This window comes from Nelumbo lutea, chromosome 7 (assembly GCF_056320005.1).
Source record: "Nelumbo lutea isolate HS-2025 chromosome 7, American lotus-T2T, whole genome shotgun sequence".
NCBI classification, from domain to species: domain Eukaryota; kingdom Viridiplantae; phylum Streptophyta; class Magnoliopsida; order Proteales; family Nelumbonaceae; genus Nelumbo; species Nelumbo lutea.
Genome location: NC_142690.1, coordinates 46,655,411 through 46,677,130, shown reverse-complemented (window position 1 = coordinate 46,677,130; position 21,720 = coordinate 46,655,411). Strand labels below are relative to the sequence as shown.

Here is a 21,720-nt window from a genome sequence, read left to right as displayed (position 1 = left end):
TTGTATATATTTTCATACCTTTCCTTCAAACCAAAACACCTTATTCGCTACCACATTTGTGATTTCAATATGAGATCAAATAAGTCCCCCACAATGTCCCACAGCACATTACATTTCCTAATGATAATAACAAAATTGATGACGTCATCATCGGGAGATACCACTGGAATGTGCTGTGGGACGTTGTGGGAGACTGATTTGAACTTTGGTTAGTTGTTTTTCCGATATGTCATCTTTTCCATATCATAGTCGAACAAAATAAAGGAAAGAAATCTCAATCCGATCGTCTATTTCTCTTTCCTGCCTTTTTCTTTCTTTCCCGTTTGCTCCATTCCAAACCCTAATAATGGTCGCATACTCGCGTAGTCCTGCATAGAATATTAGAACCTACCCCTTCTGTCAACGGCCTTGGTACGTCGCTGCAGCTGGAACACGACACTGTCAGGTCTCTCTTATTTTTGTTTTCTATCTCTATTATCGTCGTTACTTTCAATCATTGAAATCAATCTGTCCCCAACATCCAACACCTCACGGTATACAGAGTAAAAATGAAAATGCATCATCCAAAACGAAATCAACTTACATCCAACTCTCTCTGTCTGCCTTAAACATGTAAATAAACCTAAGTTGCAGAACTAATTTGGAGTGATTCTTTTTCGTTAAATCACTTGGGATCATTAGGATTCAAGGTCTATGATTCCCCTTGATAGCCATAAATGCTCCTTTTATCCCTAAATTCACCGCAGGTGGAAGGTGGCCATTCCTGGAATCAATTTCTGTAGACTATATTTCTTTCTTGGAATCGTGAGAATCTTTCTTTATATGCAGGATCATAAGAATCTTGAGACCTTTTTCCACTGTTATTTTTGTTTTCAATACTCATCAGTTATAATCTTGCTCTGTACTTATTAGTGTTTATTTGTTTACTTATGAGTTTCTTGTAAGGGTCAAGAAGAAGGTTTACCATGTCTCAGACATCTGAACAATTTGTTGAGACGTTGGTTGAGAGGTGGCGACTGATGGGAAACCAAGCTTATCGTGGTGGTAATCTTCGAAAGGCAGAGGAGCATTACACATCTGGGTTGAACTGTGCTTCTTCACATGGGGCACTCAGAAGTTGCTTAGGGGCTGTGGTGCTGTGTTATAGCGACCGTGCATTGACAAGAATGTCTCTTGGAAGGATGAGAGAAGCAATTGAGGACTGTATGAAAGCTTCTACAATTGATCCCAAATTTCTCAAAGTTGAAGTTACGAGTGGAAGCTGTTATCTTGCACTTGGGGAGATTGATGATGCTAGGAAATGTTTCATGAAATGCTTTCAATCGAGGCTGTCAAACCTTGGCATGGGCATAGACTGTAAACCTGTAAAAGAGGCTTCTGATGGTTTGCAAAAGGCTCTGCTAGTGGCTGATTATATGGATCAAGCTACTGAACTTTTGAAGAAAACAACATCTGAAGCTGCGAAAAGTGCAATGGATGTAATCTCTAAGGGTCTAATGATAAGTCCATACTCGGAGAAAAATGAAGGCAAGTGCTCTCTTGAACCTGAAGAAATATAGTGAGGTGATTCAACTGTGCAAACAGATCTCTGAATATGCAAAACAACATTGTGGCACAGCCAGTGCTCATGGCCAGTCTGATCCCCAGAATGCAAATAACTATTCCTTCTGGCCTTGGCGGCTGGAACTAAGTTTCAAGGCCATGGCAGGGAAGTTGGAGCTATGCCAGAACATTCTTGATGAACTAATTGAGAATCTAAAGAAAGAGAAATCTGTTCCTGAAAGGATGTAAGTGATCATAAGCCATTGAGCCCCATGGCTGAAGGGGACAAAGCATTTCAATCAGGAAATTATTCAGATGCAGTTAAACATTATACCACTGCTTTATCATGTAAAAACAGGTCACACCATTTTGTTGCAAGTTGTATTCGCCATCGAGCTTCTGCATATAAAGCTTTGGGACAAATTACAGAGGCTATTGCTGATTGTAGCTTAGCCATATCCCTTGATGGAAATTACCCAAAGGCAAATTATTTGAGAGCTACATTATATGAGACTAAGAGACTATGGGCAAGCAGTTAGTGATCTTCAGAGATATATATATCTTATCCAAAAGCAATCAAAGAGTATGGTCAATCAGTCTGGTGGTGGATTAACAAGAGGTCAAATTGATTCAAATGAAGCTCATCAGAAACTTTCCAGAGCAGAAAAAGAAGCCAAAAGGGGGACACCCTTGGATATGTACCTTATCTTAGGAATTAAACCATCTGCCACAGCAAGTGATATTAAGAAGGCTTACCACAAAGCATCCCTCAGACACCATCCAGACAAGACAAGCCAATTACTTGCAAAAATTAGAATCAGAGATGCTGCACTGTGTAAGGAAATTGGAAATAAGGTACGGAAGGATGCTGAAATGCTTTTTAAAATAATTGGACAAGCATATGCAGTACTCTCTGATCCCATTCAACGCTCAAGCTATGATCGTGGGGAGGGGCAAAGGGAAGCAAAAAGAAGAACTTGATGGTAGCATGGGGAAGGATTGTAATGATGTTTAGACTAAGATACAAGAATGGAAATGTTTGCCTCACAGGTTTATGTTTCATTGATTTTCATATGTATATATTTACTATGTTGCCTTAGGACTCTCTTAGGTGAAGCATGAGTAGTAGAGATTAGAAGCGAGGTTTTTGAATCAATACATTGGATTACCTATAGGTTCCTTTCCCGGTATTTGTAGTTCTGTAAAGATGTTCTTGTATTTTTTTTTCTTTTTAGCAAATACATAAGTAGGGAAGTGTTCATGTTTCAGAAAAGACACTTGGTGCTATGAATGAGATAATTAAATGTTGATGGTGTAATATTTATCCTCTTTGATAATCTTTCTTGCTAGTATAATATTCATTGTTTTGTTTGCAAAGACCTATATGCAAGTAAATTTTAGACTTACTGGAAATGAGAATGCTTTAGAGCTTTGTTTTTTGTTTTTGCCCTTTGGTTTCGTTTGATTGCAGTGCAACATACCACAAAGTAACAGCTCATGCGATGAACAATTCCTTAAAGGAATCCGTCAACCAATCCTTAATCCATAAATCTGTTAGACAGTTTTGTATGCCCTTAGCTCTAATCAGTTTTGATGTACTTTTGACATTTAGTGTAAATAAATAAAGTTTGATTCATTTTGTATGGTATATTTCTGTGTAAGACCCTTAAATTAGATACTTAATGATACTCGTGTTAGTTTAGAACATTCACAATCGTTGGATAAGTCTTGGGAGACTTATCTTGGCAAGGTTGACACTGGTGTGCTGCCAAGTGTTGGGGTGGGTTGTCTCAGTCGCCAGGGTGAGATTCAAGGCACATGCAGTGTATGATTAGTTGAATCCTTGAATCGGACCAGATTTCTAGTATTGCCCTAGACCTTGGAGATTGATGGACAAAACTAGAAAATTACACCTGACCCCTAGACTCGATTATGATACTACACTATGTGTCGGATTGGGCTGTCATTGATATGCCAATTAGTGAGATCCTTAGCGGGGGTCAAAACCTAGGTATGTTGGGACAGTTTGAGAATTCATCTAAGTGGGTGATCATAGTGACAGAATCAGCCCATTTGTCGGATAAAGGCAATGATCGGGGATGCACTCTCTCTAATAGAAACCAAACCACCGGCAATTGATTTTAATTGTTGGAATTTTGTTTTGTAAATTATATATATATATATGATATATATACATATACGGTTTTAAAATGTTTGCAAATGGTTTTAATTCTCGGGATCCATGTGAGCAGAGAGTGCAACACTGTTCCTTGCAGCCGAGGGAAATGTCATCTCTTGTTGGGTAGTGTTTGATCATTATGGGTTGAGAGGTTAAGTGTAAGACCATTGAGAGTAATACCTAATGGGCTAATTTTGCATCTGCCCATAGTCCTTAGGTTTTTATAAAATGGCTTGACCCAATGACCACTTACTGTAAGTGTTGGGCCCATAGAGTCCATGTGATGGGCTCAAGGGGTTCATTAGGCGTTCAAGTGAATTTGGGTAGGCCTTGTAACAAAGGCTGGGCTAAACTCATGTGGCTAATGTGTATATCAATGCTTGGGTCTCACACCATATAAACAAGCCCAACTGGGCAGCAGATTGGAAACTTATTGAGCACTGATTATTTATTGGGTCTGAAGCCCATTTCGACCTGGGATGATATGATCACCCACTTAAGGGGGCGTATTTGGGATTAGGGTTAGCTAAAAGATTAGTGTTCTAACCCTATCCACTCTTGGAAACCAAATTCAAATGTGATTTGGATATGGTAACTTCCTGATAAGATCAGGACTGGGCTGACTTAATCTATAGATAGGATTAAGATTATCCCCTATCCAAATGCTGATTTGGATTGGGATAACTCCTAATAGGATTAGGAGGTTTCTTAATGACTAAGAAAGGAGGACACCCAAATCTTGAATTGCAAGAATTCGACCTAAGGTTTGGCAGTGGATTACCCTGCAAGTTTGAAATATGATCTCATATTCCTAAGCTGAAATCTACATCCACGCCACTTTTAGCTGTAGGAACTCCTCCAGCCGCCCCCCCTTATTGCTTGGTTTGAACTCCTCTGAAGGGACGCTCAAGAAGCTAGTTCTTGAAATCAGTTATTGCTAAAAGACTGATTTGGTTCGGTGCTCTAAGCTTCCATCAGATTCTTGCAAAGAGTTTGGTGCGTAGGACGCACACTGTTGGTTCTGCTCCACCGTCGCTGTGTCATTTTCAGCGGGAGCAGATCTTGGACCTCTCTTTGAGCTTAAACACTGATGTTGGGAGATCTTGATTCTCCGTATCAGGTATAACCCTTCCCTTGATCTTTGGTTCAAATCTGGTTTGGTTTGGTTGGAGTAGGTCCTTGAATAATTGTTTCTAAAATAAGGGAATACGATTCCTAGTTGGTTGAAGGGAGAAAAATTTTTGAAATTTGCCCACCTATTCCGCTGCTTTCTTGGTGTCCATATGATGGATTTCTCCCTCCTTTCAGTGGTATCAGAGCCATAGGTTCAAATCTTGAACTAAGAAATCAGACCTGAAGCTGCGCAATTCGGTAGAAGCTGTTCTTTTCGGGTATTGCGTTGATTGCAATTTTATTTCAGGAAATTGTTTCTTGTATGGGCGATTGATCTGAAATTAATTTTTGTTAAATCTAAAATTTAATTTAGAACTGTTCTTATTTTATTTCTGATTTAATGGACTATTCATACATGGAGTTCGAAGATCAGATTTGGTGCAGAATGTCTGCGCACTTGTTATTTGCAGTTTCTATTCATTCTGGTCTGTAAAATATTTTTTTTTCTAGACTGAATGTATAGGATTCAATCAAGAATGTAATTAATTAATAGAAATAGGATTTCTGTAAATTTTTATTTTTTCTTGATTGAGAAGGCGGTGAAGCTAGAGAGTTGCAGATGAAGAGTTCGCTATCTGTGTTTTTGTAGTTTGGGAAACTGCAACCCTAATTACTAACCTCTATTTTGCAGGTTGTACAAACGGTCCAGAATTAAAAATTGGAATTTTAATTTTAGATCTTTCATTGAATTGTTTCTTGAATTAATAATTGTTTTTGGACCATTTCAGACCAGACTGGACCAAAACTATTTGGACCGAATCTAAGGTTTGAAAGGGGCTGTATTCAGTCTTGTTATTTCCCACTTTCAAGTCTAAAATCAATTTTTAATTGGAAGAACCAATTCAGCCCAACCTGTAAAGCCCAATTTTAAGGGGTTAAAACTGCAAATGCCCAGTTTTACATAAAAGCTATATGGGCCGGACTGCTAACTGCGATTCAACCCATATACCTAGATGATATTAGTGGTTAATATTGTGGACTTTAAACGGGCTAATTAATGGGCTTTACAGTAGATAATTGATTGGATAAATTCTTCCATTTCTTGTGATGTGTGGATGTTTGATGTGTTGCAATCATGGGCCATAAACACTTGGCCCATGATGATACGTTAGTGGCTCTTGCGCACACCATGGCAGAATACACGTCATTGCCATGGTGTCCATACGGTCATTGGATGACCCCTTCCTTTCATGGTGGACCCCACAACCCTGAAAAGGGATGCGTGCGGAAACCCTAGCCGAATTGGGCCACCATAAATCTGACTTTATGAAAGTCAGTGGGAGTCACTCTGGTTTGACCTAAATTAACTAGGGCTTAAAATTATGTTCCCCCTAGCAAATATGGGTGCGTGTGATTGGGAGATTCATGTGAGGAAACACACCATAAAATTGGGCTATCCATTTTCTGTTGGGTCTGTCAGAGTGTTTCATAAGATGATAGGGGCGTCATAGACTGATGTGATAGGGGCTTCACTAGAAAATGAGAACTCTCTCACGGTACCTTGTCATAACCTTAATATGATGGCTGAACACTCACTGGACAGAAATGTTTACCTGATAACGGCTATGAACCTTGTCTGACAGAGGCCAAAGGGAAACTCATACGATGAGTGGATATGATCTGTCACAGAAAGGTGGTAGGGTTATGCAGCTGAAACAATTGGCTCCACGCACCTTATGTGATTTTCCACATTTCTAGAGACATCTTCACCATCTCCGTGACTAAGGTAGGAGGGAAATCTCAGAGATGGACAAAAGGAAATGTAACATAGATTAAAAGCCATATCTATGTAGGTAACATGAATCAAACTAAGGTTGTGGACTAATGTTTTGCTGTTTTATCAGAAAATGGCAAACGGACAATTTGCTAAGTTGCTTGATGATAACAAGCTTAAGGGCCCAAACTATGCCGATTGGTATAGAAACCTTATGCTGGTCTTAACTTCGAAGAAGTTGGATAAGGTAGTTATAAATTCAGCCCCGGAGCATTCGGGTGATAGGGCTTCTGAGGCCCGAAGGAGGGAATTCCAAGATTGGGAGGATAAAAACTCCCTAGCTCGCTGCTATGTCATTGCCTCCCTAGACAATCCAATACAGAGGCAGTTGGATCAGATCGAACTAGCAAAAGACATATTGGATAGTTTAAAGACGACATACGAAGAACGGTATCGTTCTACTCCACAAAAGGTCTTGAAGTTGTTCATGACCGCATAGATGTCCAAGGGGCAGAAAGTTCATGACCATTGTCTTCGGATAATGGGCTACATTAACGAAATCGAGGCTCTTGGATCCGGGCTAGATCTTTCCACGCAAGTGGATGCCATCCTTAATTCTCTACTTCATTCTTTTAATCTGTTCATAATGAAATACAATATAAGCAAGATGAATGTCAGCGTCTAGGAACTCAGCAATATGTTGCAGAGGGCCGAGGATTTGATAAAAAATGATGAGCCTGTGGCTATGCTTGTTGAAACTAGCAAATCGGGCAAGAAAAAAAGGAAGGCAATGAAGCCCCCAGAAGAAAACTGCCAAACCTAAGAGGCAGAAGAAAAATAAGGCATCTGATGCCTGTCACTTCTGCAAACAGGTCGGCCACTGGAAGAGGAACTGTCTTGCCTACTTGGAATCTAAGAAAGGTAATTTCGAAACTTGTGTCATAGAGACTAATTTGTTAGTCACTTCTGTGTCCTAGTGTGTTGACTCCGGGGCGGCTTCAACTCATGCATGTAATTAACTGTAGGGGTTCAAAGTTAGCAAAAGGCTGAGTGAAGGGGAAGTGACGCTTTTCTTGGGAATGACTGCAAGTGTTGCAGTTGCGGCATTAGGAACATAGAACTAGTTTTTAGAGAATGAATTCTTGTACTTAAAGATTGTCTTTATGTACAGAACTTAAGAAGAAATTTGATTTCTGTTTCTAAGCTGTGTGCTGATGGATATACTGTTTATTTTAGTAATATGATTACTGTTAAACGAAACAATAAATTCATCGCACACGGGGAACTGGAGAACGGTGTCTATGTTCTACGTCCTTCTCTAGAAACTAACTTAACCAAAACTACATCGATCGAAACCCCAAGAAAAGAACTCGTGATACGGTTAGTCCCACGTGCCTATGGCACTACCGACTTAGCCATATCGGTATTGACTGAATCACAAGGCTGGTAAAGGATGGTCCTTTGGATTTTCTAACCATAGAAGATCTTCCCACTTGTGAGCCTTGCCTCCGAGGTAAGATTACAAAATGACCATTTAACGGTAACCCTAAAAGATGTACAGGCACACTTGACCTTATACATACTGATGTATGTGGTCCCCTGAGTGTTAGGAATCATAACCAACACGTGTACTTCATTACATTTACCGATGATTATTCTCGGTATGATTACGTGTACCTAATGAGACATAAGTCTGAATCCTTTGAAGGGTTCAAAGAGTACATACAAGAATTCGAGAAACAGTTAGGGAGAGAAATTAAGGCCTTTCAATCGGATCAAGGTGGCGAGTATCTCTCTGACGAATTCAGGGACTACCTGGAGGTCAATGGGATAGTATCACAATTAGCTCCTCCTGCAACACCACAACTCAACGGTGTTAAAGAGGGGAGGAATAGGACCTTGTTGGACATGGTCCGGTCACTTCTCATACACTCAGAGTTATCCACATCCTTTTGGGGATATGCATTAGAGACTTCTATCTACGTGCTGAATCGGGTTCCAACCAAATCGATTCCAAAAACATCATATGAACTCTAGACCGGAAAGAAACCAAGTGTTAGACACTTGAAGATTTGGGGTTGTACTGCGCACGTTAAAAGAACAAGTGCGGACAAGTTAGAATCCAAGAACCGCAATTGCCTATTTATAGGCTACCCAAAGGATTCGGCGGGTTATCTATTCTATGACCCAAGTGAGTAGAAAGTGTTCTGCAGTCGAAATGTCCAGTTCTTAGAGATCGATTACATCCTGAACACCCATCGTCAAGAAATAGTTACTGATGAGGAGAGCTCAGGAGCAGTGGGAGATGCCCCATAAGTTCTAGGTAGTAACCAACCAAGAAGATCCACCCGGGTATCCAGGCCCCGGTCCGTTATGGTTATGACTAGGATAGTTATCTAGTGGAGCCCTTGACTAGTGAGGAGGATCCCGTGACTTACGCGGAAGCTATGTTGGACATAGATTCCCAGAAGTGGGTGGAGGCCTTGAGAGCCGAGATGGACTCAATGGAAGCCAATGGAGTCTGGACTCTGGTAGATCCGCCCTCCGAGGTAAAAGCAATTGGTTGCAAATGGATCTATAAGAGGAAGAAGGGCCTTGATGGAAAGATTGAGATCTACAAAGCTCGTTTGGTGGTGAAAGGGTATACTCTGAAAGAAGGCATCAACTATTTGAAAACGTTTTCGCCCGTGGCCATACTTAAATCCATTAGGATACTACTAGATGTAGCAGTATACCCTGACTACGAGATTTGGCAAATGGATGTCAAAACCACATTCCTGAATGGAGATCTTAGTTAAGATATCTACATGCAGCAACCACAAGGCTTCATTGCTGCTGGTCAGGAACACATGGTATATAAACTTAATAGATCAATATATGGACTTAAGCAGACTTCTAGGAGTTGGAACATCCATTTTGACTCTGTCGTCAAATAGTTTGACTTTAAGCAGAATCCGGATGAGCCTTGTGTTTATAGGAAGTCTAGTGAGGATAAGGTCAACTTTTTGGTGTTGTATGTGGACGATATCCTACTCATTGGGAATGATGTAGGAATGTTGACTTCGGTCAAGGTATGACTTTCGTAGCAATTCTCCATGAAAGATCTTGGAGAAGCCTCCTATATACTGGGTCTTTCACTCTATAGAGATAGATCGAAGCGGATAATAGGATTATCTCAAGGTGCTTACATTGACAAAATTGTCAAAAAGTACAACATGGAGAACTCCAAAAAAGGAAACGTTCCTTTCAGGCACGGAGTCACTCTCTCCAATAAGATGTCTCCCAAGATTTCTGAAGAGATTGAGGGCATGAAAGACGTTACCTATGCCTCAGCCGTAGGGAGCATCATGTATGCCATGCTGGGCACTCACCCTGACATTGCTCAGGGGGTGAGTGTGGTAAGCAGGTTCTAGGCCAATCCAGGGTAGGAGCATTGGACTGTTGTGAAGAACATACTCAAATACCTTTGAAGAACAAAAGAATTTTGTCTGGTATTCGGTGGTAGTTCACTATAATTTATGGGGTATACTGATGTCAATTTTCAGTCGGATCCACATGATAGAAAGTCTACGTCTGGGTATGTTTTCACGATAGGATCGTGTACCGTTTGCTGAAAAAGCAGCAAACAGGGGTCCACGACAGACTCCACAAGTGAAGCTGAGTACATTTCCGCAAATGAAGCTGCCAAGGAAGCCGTGTGGATGAAGAAGTTCGTTCACGAATTGGGAGTGGTTTCATCCGGCACATCACCCATCCCGTTGTTGTGTGACAACAATGGAGCGATTGCCCAGGCTAAGCAGTCTCGGGCCCATTCAAAGTCAAAGCACATCGAGAGGAAGTACCATGTACTGCGGGAGATCGTTGGTAAATGGGACGTCCTGATTCAGAAGGTAGCATCAACGAATAATGTGGCAGACCCATTAACTAAGCCACTCACACAAAAGGTGTTTGAGAAACATATGGAAAGTATGAGACTCCAGTTTGTACCAGATTGGACCTAAGTGCAAGTGGGAGCTGTTAGACAGTTTTGTCTGCCCTTAGCTCCAATCAGTTTTGATGTACTTTTGACATTTAGTGTAAATAAATAAAGTACATGTTTGATTCATGTTGTGTGGTATATTTCTATGTAATACCCTTAAACTGGACACTTAATGAGACTCATGTTAGTTTAGAACATTCACATCCATTGGATAAGTCTGGGGAGATTTATCCTACCAAGGCTGACACTGGTGTGATGCCAAGTGTTGGGGTGGTTTGTCTCAACTGCCAGGGTGAGACCCAAGGCACATGCAGTGTAGGATTAGTTGAATCTTTGAATATGACTAGATTTCCAGTATTGCCTTGGACCTTGGAGATTGATGGGCAAAATTGGAAAGTTACACCTGACCCTTAGAATCTATTATGATACTGCACTATGTGTCAGAGTGGATTGTTTTTGATATGCCAATCAGTGATATCCTTAGCAGGGGTCAAAACTTGGGTATGTTGGGACAGTCTAAGAATTCATTTGAGTGGGTGATCATAGTGACAGGATCGGCCCCTTTGTCGGACAAAGGTAATGATCAGGGATGAACTCTCTCTGATGGAAACGAAACCATCGACAGTTGATTTCAATCATTGGAATTTTGTTTTGCAAATTTTATATATATGATATATATACATGTACGGTTTCAAAATGTTTGCTAATGGTTTTAATTCCCGGGATCCATGTAAGCAGAGAGTGCAATACTGTTCCATGCAGCCGAAGGAGAGGTCCTCTCTTGTTGAGTAGTGTTTGATCATTATGGGCTGAGAGGTTAAGTGTAAGACCACTAAGGGTAATACCTGATGGGCTAATCTTGCATCTACCCACAGTCCTTGGGTTTTTATAAGATGGTTTCGCCCAATGACCATTTACTATAAGTGTTGGGCCCATTGAGTCCATGTGATAGGCTCAAGGGGTTCACTGGGCCTTTTAGTGAATTTGGCTAGGCTTTGTAACAAAGGCTGGGATGAACCCATGTGGCTGATGTGTAGATCAATGCTTGGGTCCCACGCCGTACAAAGAAGCCCAACTAGGCAGTAGTTTGGAAACTTATTGAGCACTGATTATTTATTGGGCCTAAAGCCCTTTTCAACCTGGGCTGATATGATCACCCATTTTAGGGGGTGTATTTGGGATTAGGGTTAGATAAAGGGTTAGGGTTCTAACGCTATCCACTCTTGGAGACCAAATTCAATTGTGATTTGAATTTGGTAACCTCTTGATAAGATTAGGAGTGGGCTGACCTAATCTACATATAGGATTAAGATTATCCCATATTCAAATGCTGATTTGGATTGGAATAACTCCTAATAGGATTAGGAGGTTTCTTAATCACTAAGAAAGGGGGAAACCCTAATCTTGAATTAAAGAATTCGATCTAGGGTTTGGCAGTGGATTACCCTGCAAGTTTGAGATAGGATCTCATCTTCCTAAGGTGAAATCTGCATCCACGCCACTTTCAGCCATAGGAACTCCTCCAACTGCCGCCACCTTACTGTTTGGTTCAAACTCCTCTAATGGGACGATCAAGAAGCTAGTTCTTGACATCAGTCATTGCTGAAAGACTGATTTGGTTCGGTGCTCTAAGCTTCCATCGGATTCTTGCGAAGAGTTTGGTGCGTAGGACGCACACTGTTGGTTCTGCTCCACCGTCACTGTGTCATCTTCAGCGGGAGCGGGTCTTGGACCTCTCTTTGGGCGTGAACACTGACGTAGGGAGATCTTGATTCTCCGTACCAGGTATATCCCTTCCCTTAATCTTTGGTTCAGATCTGATTTGGTTTGGTTCGTGTAGGTCCTTGAAATTCGCCCACCTATTCCGATGCTTTCTTGGCATCCAAACAATGGATTTCTCCCTCTTTTCTGTGGTATCAGAGCCATAGGTTCAAATCTTGAACCATGAAATCAGATCTGAAGCTGCGCAATTCAGTAGAAGCTGTTCTATTCGGGTATTGCACAGATTGTAGTTTTCTTTCAAGAAATTGTTTCTTGTGTGGGCAATTGATCTGAAATTAATTTTCGTTAAATCTGAAATTTAATTTAGAACTGTTGTTAATTTATTTCTGATTTAATGGACTGTTCGTACATGGAGTTCGAAGATCAGATTTGGCGTAGAATTCTGGTCTGTAAAATAATTTTTTTTTTAATTTTTATAGACTGAATGTATAGGATTTAATCAAGAATGTAATTAATTAATAGAAATATGATTTGTATAAAGTTTTATTTTTTCTTGATTGAGAAGGCTGCGGCGCTGGAGAGTTGCAGATGAAAAGTTCTCTATCTGCGTTTTTGCAGTTTGGGAAACTGAAACCCTAATTAGTAACCTCTGTTTTGCAGGATGTATGAACAATACAGATCTGTTTTTGATTGTCAAAAATTTGGAATTTTAATTTTACATCTTTCATTGAATTGTTTCTTGAATTAAAAATTGTTTTTGGACCGTTTTAGACCAGACTGGACCAATACTGTTTGGACCGAATCTAAGGTTTGAAAGGGGCTATATTCAGTCCTGTTATTTCCCACTTTTAAGTCTGAAATCAATTTTTAATTGGAAGAACCAATTCGACCCAACCTGTAAAGCCCAGTTTTAAGGGGTTCAAACTGCAAAAGCTCGGTTTTACATAAAAACTATATGGGACGAACTGCTAACTGTGATTCAGCCCTTATACCTAGATGATATAAATGGTTAGTATTGTGGACTTTAAACGGGCTGATTAATGGGCTTTACAGTAGTTAATTGATTGGATCAATTCTTCCATTTCATGTGATGTCTGGATGTTTGATGTGCTGTGACCATGGGCCATAAATACTTGGCCCATGATGATACATTAGTGGCTCTTGCACACACCATGGCAGAATGCACATCATTACCATGGTGTCCCATGCGGTCATTGGATGACCTTTTCATTCATGGTGGGCCCCACAACCCTAAAAAGGGATGCGTGCGGAAACCCTAGCCAAATTGGGCTACCATAAATCTGACTTTATGAAAGTCAGTGGGAGCCACTCTGGTTTGACCTAAATTAACTAGGGCTTAAAATTATGTTCCCTCTAGCAAATATGGTTGCGTGTGATAGGGAGATTCAAGTGATGAACTCTCTAAAGGCCTTCTGTCATTAGCACGATGATGTGTCATTCAGTAATGAGGAAACACACCATAAAATTGGACTATCCATTTGCTGTTGGGTCTGTCAGAATGTTTCATAAGATGATAAGGGCATCATAGACCGATGTGGGATGGGCTTCACAAAAAATGGGAACTCTCTCATGGTAGGGAGCACTCACTGGACATAAAGGTTTACCTGAAAATGACTCTAAAACTTGTCTGATAAAGGCCAAAGGTAAACTCATAGGATGAGTGGATATGATCCGTCACAGAAAGGTGGTGGGGTTATACAGTTGAAACAGTTGGCTCCATGTACCCTATGTGATTTTCCACATTTCTAGAGTCATCTTCGCCGTCTCCGTCACTGAGGTAGGAGGGAAATCTTAGAGATGAACAAATGGAAATGGAACATAGATAAAAAGACATATCTATGTAGGTAACATGAATCAAACTAAGGTTGTGGACTAATGTTTTGCTATTTTATCAGAAAAATGGCAAACAAACAATTTGCTAAGTTGCTTGATGATAATAAGCTTAAGGGCCCAAACTATGCCGACTGATACAGAAACCTTACGCTACTCTTAACTTCCAAAAAGTTGGATAAGGTAGTTAAAAATCCTGCCCCGGAGCGTCCGAGTGACAGGGTTTCTGAGGCCCGAAGGAGGGAATTCCAAGATTGGGAGGATAAAAACTCCTTAGCCTGTTGCTATGTCATTGCCTCCCTAGACAATCCAATACAGAGGCAGTTCAATCAAATCGAACTAGCCAAGGACATATTGGATAGTTTAAAGATGACGTACGAAGAACGATATCGTTCTACTCGGCAGAAGGTCTTGAAGTTGTTCATGACCATACAGATGTCCAAGGGGCAGAAAGTTCATGACCATTGTCTTCGGATGATGGGCTACATTAATGAACTCGAGGCTCTTGGATCCGGGCTAGATCTTTCCACGCAAGTGGATTCCATCATTAATTCTCTGCTTCCTTTCTTTAATCCGTTCATAATGAAATACAATATAAACAAGCTGAATGTCAGCATCCAGGAACTCAACAATATGTTGCAGAGGGCCGAGGGTTTGATAAAAAAAGGATGAGCCTGTGGCTATGCTTGTTGAAGCTAGCAAATCGGGCAAGAAAAAGAGGAAGGCAAAGAAGCCCTAGAAGAAAGCTGCCAAACCTAAGAGGCAGAAGAAAAATAAGGCATTCGATGCCTATCACTTCTGCAAACAGGCCGGCCACTGGAAGAGGAACCGTCTTGCCTACCTGGAATCTAAGAAAGGTAATTTCGAAACTTTTGTCATAGAGACTAATTTGTTAGTCACTTCTATGTCCTAGTGTGTTGATTCCGGGGCGGCTTCAACTCATGCATGTAATTCACTGCAGGGGATCAAAGTTAGCAAAAGGCTGAGTGAAGGGGAAGTGACGCTTTTCTTGGGAATGACTGCAAGTGTTGCAGCTGCGGCATTAGGAACCGTAGAACTAGTTTTTAGAGAATGAATTCTTGTACTTAAAGATTGTCTTTATGTACAGAACTTAAGAAGAAATTTGATTTCTGTTTCTAAGTTGTGTGCTGATGGATATACTGTTTATTTTAGTAATATGATTACTGTTAAACGGAACAATAAATTCATCGCACACGGGGAACTGGAGAACAATGTCTATGTTCTATGTCCTTCTCTAGAAACTAATAACCAAAACTACATCGATCAAAACCCCAAGAAAAGAACTCGTGATACAGTTAGTCCCACGTGCCTATGGCACTACCGACTTGGCCATATCGGTATTGACTGAATCATAACGCTGGTAAAGGATGGTCCTTTCCGTAGAAGATCTTCCCACTTGTGAGCCTTGCTTGCGAGGTAAGATCACAAAATGACCATTTAGCGGTAACCCTGAAAGATGTACAGGCACACTTGACCTTATACATACTGATGTATGTGGTCCCCTGAGTGTTAGGAATTGTAACCAACACGTGTACTTCATTACATTTACCAATGATTATGTGTACCTAATGAGACATAAGTCCGAATCCTTTGAAAGAATCAAAGAGTATAGACAAGAATTCGAGAAACAGTTAGGGAGAGAAATTAAGGCCCTTCAATCGGATCGAGGTGGCGAGTATCTCTCTGACGAATTCAGGGACTACTTGGAGGTCAACTGGATAGTATCACAATTAGCTCCTCCTGCAACACCACAACTCAACGGTGTTAAAGAGAGGAGGAATAGGACCTTGTTGGACATGGTCTGGTCACTTCTCATACACTTAGAGTTATCCACATCTTTTTGGGGATATGAATTAGAGACTTCTATCTACGTGCTGAATCAGGTTCCAACCAAATCGATTCCAAAAGCATCATATGAACTCTGGACCGGAAAAAAACCAAGTGTTAGACAGTTGAAGATTTGGGGTTGTACTACGCATGTTAAAATAATCAGTGTGGACAATTTAGAATCCAAGACCAGCAATTGCCTATTTATAGGCTACCCAAAGGATTCAGTGGGTTATTTATTCTATGACCCAAGTGAGTAGAAAGTGTTCTGCAATCGAAATGTCCAATTCTTAGAGACCGATTACATCCTGAACACCCATTGTCAGGAAATAGTTACTGATGAGGAGAGCTCAGGAGCAGTGGGAGATGCCCCATAAGTTCTAGTTAGTGACCAACCAAGAAGATCCACCCGGGTATCCAGGCCACCGGTCCGTTATGGTGATGACCAGGATAGTTATCTAGTGGAAGCCTTGACTAGTGAGGAGGATCTCGTGATTTACATGGAATCTATGTTGGACATAGATTCCCAAAAGTGGGTGGAGGCCTTGAGAGCCGAGATGGACTCAATGAAAGCCAATGGAGTCTGGACTCTGGTAGATCCACCCTTCGGGGTAAAAGCAATTGGTTGCAAATGGATCTATAGGAGGAGGAATGGCCTTGATGGTAAGGTTGAGACCTACAAGGCTCGTCTGGTGGCGAAAGGGTATATTCAGAAAGAAGGCATCGACTATGAGGAAACCTTTTCGCCCGTGGCCATGCTTAAATCCATTAGGATCCTGCTATCTGTAGCAGCATACCATGACTACAAGATTTGACAAATGGATGTCAAAACCGCGTTCCTGAATGGAGATCTTAGTGAAGATATCTACATGCAACAGCCACAAGGCTTCATTGTTGCTGGTCAGGAACACATGGTATGTAAACTTAATAGATCCATATATGGACTTAAGCAGGCTTTTAGGAGTTGGAACATCTATTTTGACTTTGCCGTTAAATCATTTGACTTTGAGCAGAATTCGAATGAACCCTGTGTTTATAGGAAGTCCAGTGAGTATAAGGTCACCTTTTTGGTGTTGTATGTAGACGATATCCTACTCATTGGGAATGATGTAGGAATGTTGACTTCGGTCAAGGTGTGGCTTTCGTAGCAATTCACCATGAAAGATCTTGGAGAAGCCTCCTATATATTGGGTCTTCGACTCTATGGAGATAGATCGAAGCGGATAATAGGATTATCCCAGGCTGCTTACATTGACAAAATTGTCAAAAGGTACAGCATGGAGAACTCCAAGAAAGGAAATGTTCCTTTCAGGCATGGAGTCACTCTCTCCAAGAAGATGTCTCCTAAGACATTTGAGGAGATTGAGGGCATGAATGATGTTCCCTATGCCTCAGCCATAGGGAGCATCATGTATGCCATGCTGTGCACTTGCCTTGACACTGCTCAGGGGGTGAGTGTGGTAAGCAGGTTCCAGGCCAATCCAGGGTAGGAGCATTGGACTGTTGTGAAGAACATACTCAAATTCCTTCGAAGAACAAAATAATTTTGTCTGGTATTTGATGGTAGTTCATTACAAATTCTGGGGTATACTGATGCCGATTTTCAGTCGGATCTAGATGATAGAAAGTCTACGTTTGGGTATGTTTTCATAATAGGATTGTGTGTCGTTTACTGGAAAAGCAGCAAACAGGGGTCCACAACAGACTCCACAACCGAAGCCGAGTACATTTCTACAAGTGAAGCTACCAAGGAAGCCGTGTGGATGAAGAAGTTCGTTCACGAATTAGGAGTGGTTCCATCCAACACATCACCCATCCCGTTATTGTGTGACAATAATGGAACGATCGCCCAGGCTAAGGAGCGTCGGGCTCACTCGAAGTTAAAGCACATCAAGAGGAAGTACCATGTACTGCGGGATATCGTTGGTAGAGGGGATGTCCTGATTCAGAAGGTAGCATCAACGGATAATGTGGTAGACCCATTAAATAAGCCACTCACACAGAAGGTGTTTGAGAAGCATGTGGAAAGTATGGGACTCCAGTTTGTACCAGATTGGACCAAAGTGCAAGTGGGAGCTGTTAGACAGTTTTGTATGCCCTTAGCTCCAATCGGTTTTGATGTACTTTTGACATTTAGTGTAAATAAATAAAGTACATGTTTAATTCATGTTGTGTGGTATATTTCTGTGTAAGACCCTTAAACTAGACACTTAATGAGACTCGTGTTAGTTTAGAACATTCACAACCATTGGATAAGTCTGGGGAGATTTATCCTACCAAGGCTAACACTGGTGTGATGCCAAGTGTTGGGGTGGCTTGTCTCAGCCGCCAAGGTGAGACCCAAGGCACATGCAGTGTAGGATTAGTTGAATCTTTGAGCCAGACCAGATTTCCAGTATTGCCCTGGACCTTGGAGATTGATGGGCAAAACTGAAAAGTTAAACCTAACCCTTAGACTCGATTATGATACTACACTAGGTGTCGGATTGGGCTGTCTTTGATATGCCAATCAGTGAGGTCCTTAGCGGGGGTCAAAACTTGGGTATGTTGGAACAGTCTGAAAATTCTTCTGAGTGGGTGATCATAGTGACAGGATCAGCCCCTTTGTCGGACAAAGGTATTGATCGGGGATAAACTCTCTCTGATGGAAACCAAACTATCGGTAGTTGTTTTCAATCGTTGGATATTTGTTTTGCAAATTTTATATATATGATATATATACATATACGGTTTCAAAATGTTTGCAAATGGTTTTAATTCCCGGGATCCATGTAAGCAGAGAGTGCAACACTGTTCCTTGCAGCCGAGGGAGAGGTCCTCTCTTGTCGGGCATTGTTTGATCATTATAGGCTGAGAGGTTAAGTGTAAGACCACTGAGGATAATACCTGATGGGCTAATCTTGCATCTGCCCACAGTCCCTGGGTTTTTGTAAGATGGCTTGGCCCAGGGACTACTTACTGTAAGTGTTGGACCCATAGAGTCTATGTGATGGGCTCAAGGGGTTCATTGGGCCTTCTAGTGAATTTGGCTAGGCCTTGTAACAAAGGCTGGGCTGAACCCATGTGGCTGATGTGTAGATCAATGCTTGGGTCCCACGCCGTACAAAGAAGCCCAACTGGGCAGTAGTTTGGAAATTTATTGAGCACTGATTATTTATTGGGCCTAAAGCCTTTTTCAACCTGGGCTGATATGATCACCCATTTTAGGGGGAGTATTTGGGATTAGGGTTAGATAAAGGGTTAGGGTTCTAGCGCTATCCACTCTTGGAGACAAAATTCAATTGTGATTTGAATCTGGTAACTTCCTGATAAGATTAAGAGTGGGCTGACCTAATCTGCATATAGGATTAAGATTATCCCATATCCAAATGCTGATTTGGATTGGGATAACTCCTAATAGGATTAGGAGGTTTCTTAATCACTAAGAAAGGGGGAAACCCTAATCTTGAATTAAAGAATTCGATCTAGGGTTTGGTAGTGGATTACCCTGCAAGTTTGAGATAGGATCTCATCTTCCTAAGCTGAAATCTGCATCCACGCCACTTTCAGCCGTTGGAACTCCTCCAGCCACCGCCACCTTTCTGCTCCACCGTCGCTGTATCATCTTCAGCGGGAGCGGATCTTGGACCTCTGTTTGGGTGTGAACACCGACGTTGGAAGATCTTGATTCTCCGTATCAGGTATAACCCTTCCCTTGATGTTTGGTTCAGATCTGGTTTTGTTTGGTTCGAGTAGGTCTTTGAGTAATTGATTCTAAAATAAGGGAATACGATTCCCAGTTGATTGTAGGAAAAAAATTTTGAAATTCGCCCACCTATTCCGCTGCTTTCTTGGTGTCCATACGATAGATTTCTCCCTCCTTTCAGAATCAAATAATCAATGTATTTAAGCACCAGTTCTTATGACAATTGATCAAGAAGCCAATCAAGCAGCCTTAGTCGCCGAGCAGTGATGATGTCCAAGTGGAAAACTCGGACTGGATGGGTCAACACAGCTGGTTCTTTTAGCTAGAATTGAACTAACAGGAGCCTTCTTATGACTCCATATCTTGATCGAAAAGAATGAATTATCACTAGCTGCATAAGCAGCAGTAGGAGAAGAGTTCGTGAGGAGTTTATAATTTTGTCTACACGTATAGGTGCTATGAAGTGTAAAGGACCAAATAAGCTTCTCTCCAACGAAAGATGAATTGATTAGACACTTTAAACCACGAGGATTGTTACCAGGCCAGAATATGTTGCATAGTATCCAGGTGTCCCTGGATGATACCACACCTTTACACGACTTCCATCACTAGTATTCCGTTAATGAGTTCCTCTAACTTTATCGCTGCGACAGAAAAACATACTCCTCCTTGGAAGTTTGAACAACTACTTGGCATTTTTGATAGATGTTTATTGGATAGACTGAAGGACTCAGACCCATAACGAGTGTGATTTCGTAACAAACCACCAACAACTTTTGAAAAGAGGATATATATATATATATATATTTCTCTCGTTGATTGAATTAAATAAATCGATCATAAAGTGATAAGAAAGAAAATACTTCCAATCATATAATAAATAAATAAGGTGGAGGAGGGCAGTATATCGAGACCATTGTTCATGATAATTATTAGGCCTCCATTTATTCATGTTCTTTTATTTTTTAGGTAAATAAAAAATAGTAGTTTTAAACATAAAATGTCATTATTAAAAGGGGTAATTTTGTCCCATCCAAGTATAGGCAGCTTTTTCTCCAAGTGCAAAGTTACTTTTTCAAAGATAGGTATCACTTATCTAGGTGAGTGATAACTTCTGACTATCATTCTTTGACAAGAAGTAACTATATCCTTTTTTACCCAAAGGGGATAGCCCATCTTCCAAGTGTTTGATCCTCCCAAGCTCATAAGCCACCCTAATTGCTAGTTTTCTACAACTAGCGTGAGACCTTACCTACTAACCACTTGGCACCATGCAACTTGTTGTAAATTTGTTTAATGGGTTTAGATGATTAATTATAAAAATTAACTTCCCACATAATATTGCTTATGTCTATTTGATTTGCAAAAAATGTTGAAAAATATGGATAGTTCTTGAAAAAATTCATTTTCCTACACTTGTTTAAAAAGATATAAGTAGATGCGACAAGAACATTGTTGGGAAAGGTTTCTAGGGCTGCAACTTGGTGGGCCCAACCTGAGCCTGACCCAACAATGTATGATATAGGTATGTATATTGCATATTTATAACCACTATGTACATATGTTAGAAATTTATATACATGCACTACACCTAAACCATATTTAGATATTTGCAATATGTACACCGTTGATGTTTCAATAAACTTGCGATCCAATCCTCCTATTCACCCACCTAAGCAACTGAGGTGGAAATTAGTTGGTCACTTGTTTTTACAAGTTACTTCTGAAAAAGTAACTTCTCACATAGGTTATATATTTATCATCCGTTTTCTTTTAAGGACCTTATAGTTTGTTAAAAAATAGCTGATGAATCAAGAATTCTTTTGATGTGGAGTACTAGGTCTTTTGATGCATGAGGTGTAAGTGAGGCTTAAGCCTTAAGAGATAGAGTTCTCACTTTTAAAGACAAAAACACAAGTTTACAAAAATAGGTGCATGAGAGGACCATTGTATAAAGAAGAAGTAAGACGTATGAAGATCTTAAAAACAGATTGCATTTTCACAAAAGGGTGTTATCAAAAGTTACT

General features: G+C 40.7%; 1 long non-coding RNA gene across 1 annotated transcript; it reads left to right on the top strand.

The window, feature by feature from the left end:
- Positions 1-264: 264 nt before the first annotated feature.
- LOC148846257 (uncharacterized) lies at positions 265-2,860 on the top strand. Its single transcript, XR_016102354.1, has 2 exons — positions 265-445; positions 946-2,860. It is a non-coding gene; the product is annotated as an uncharacterized LOC148846257 (long non-coding RNA).
- Positions 2,861-21,720: the final 18,860 nt, after the last annotated feature.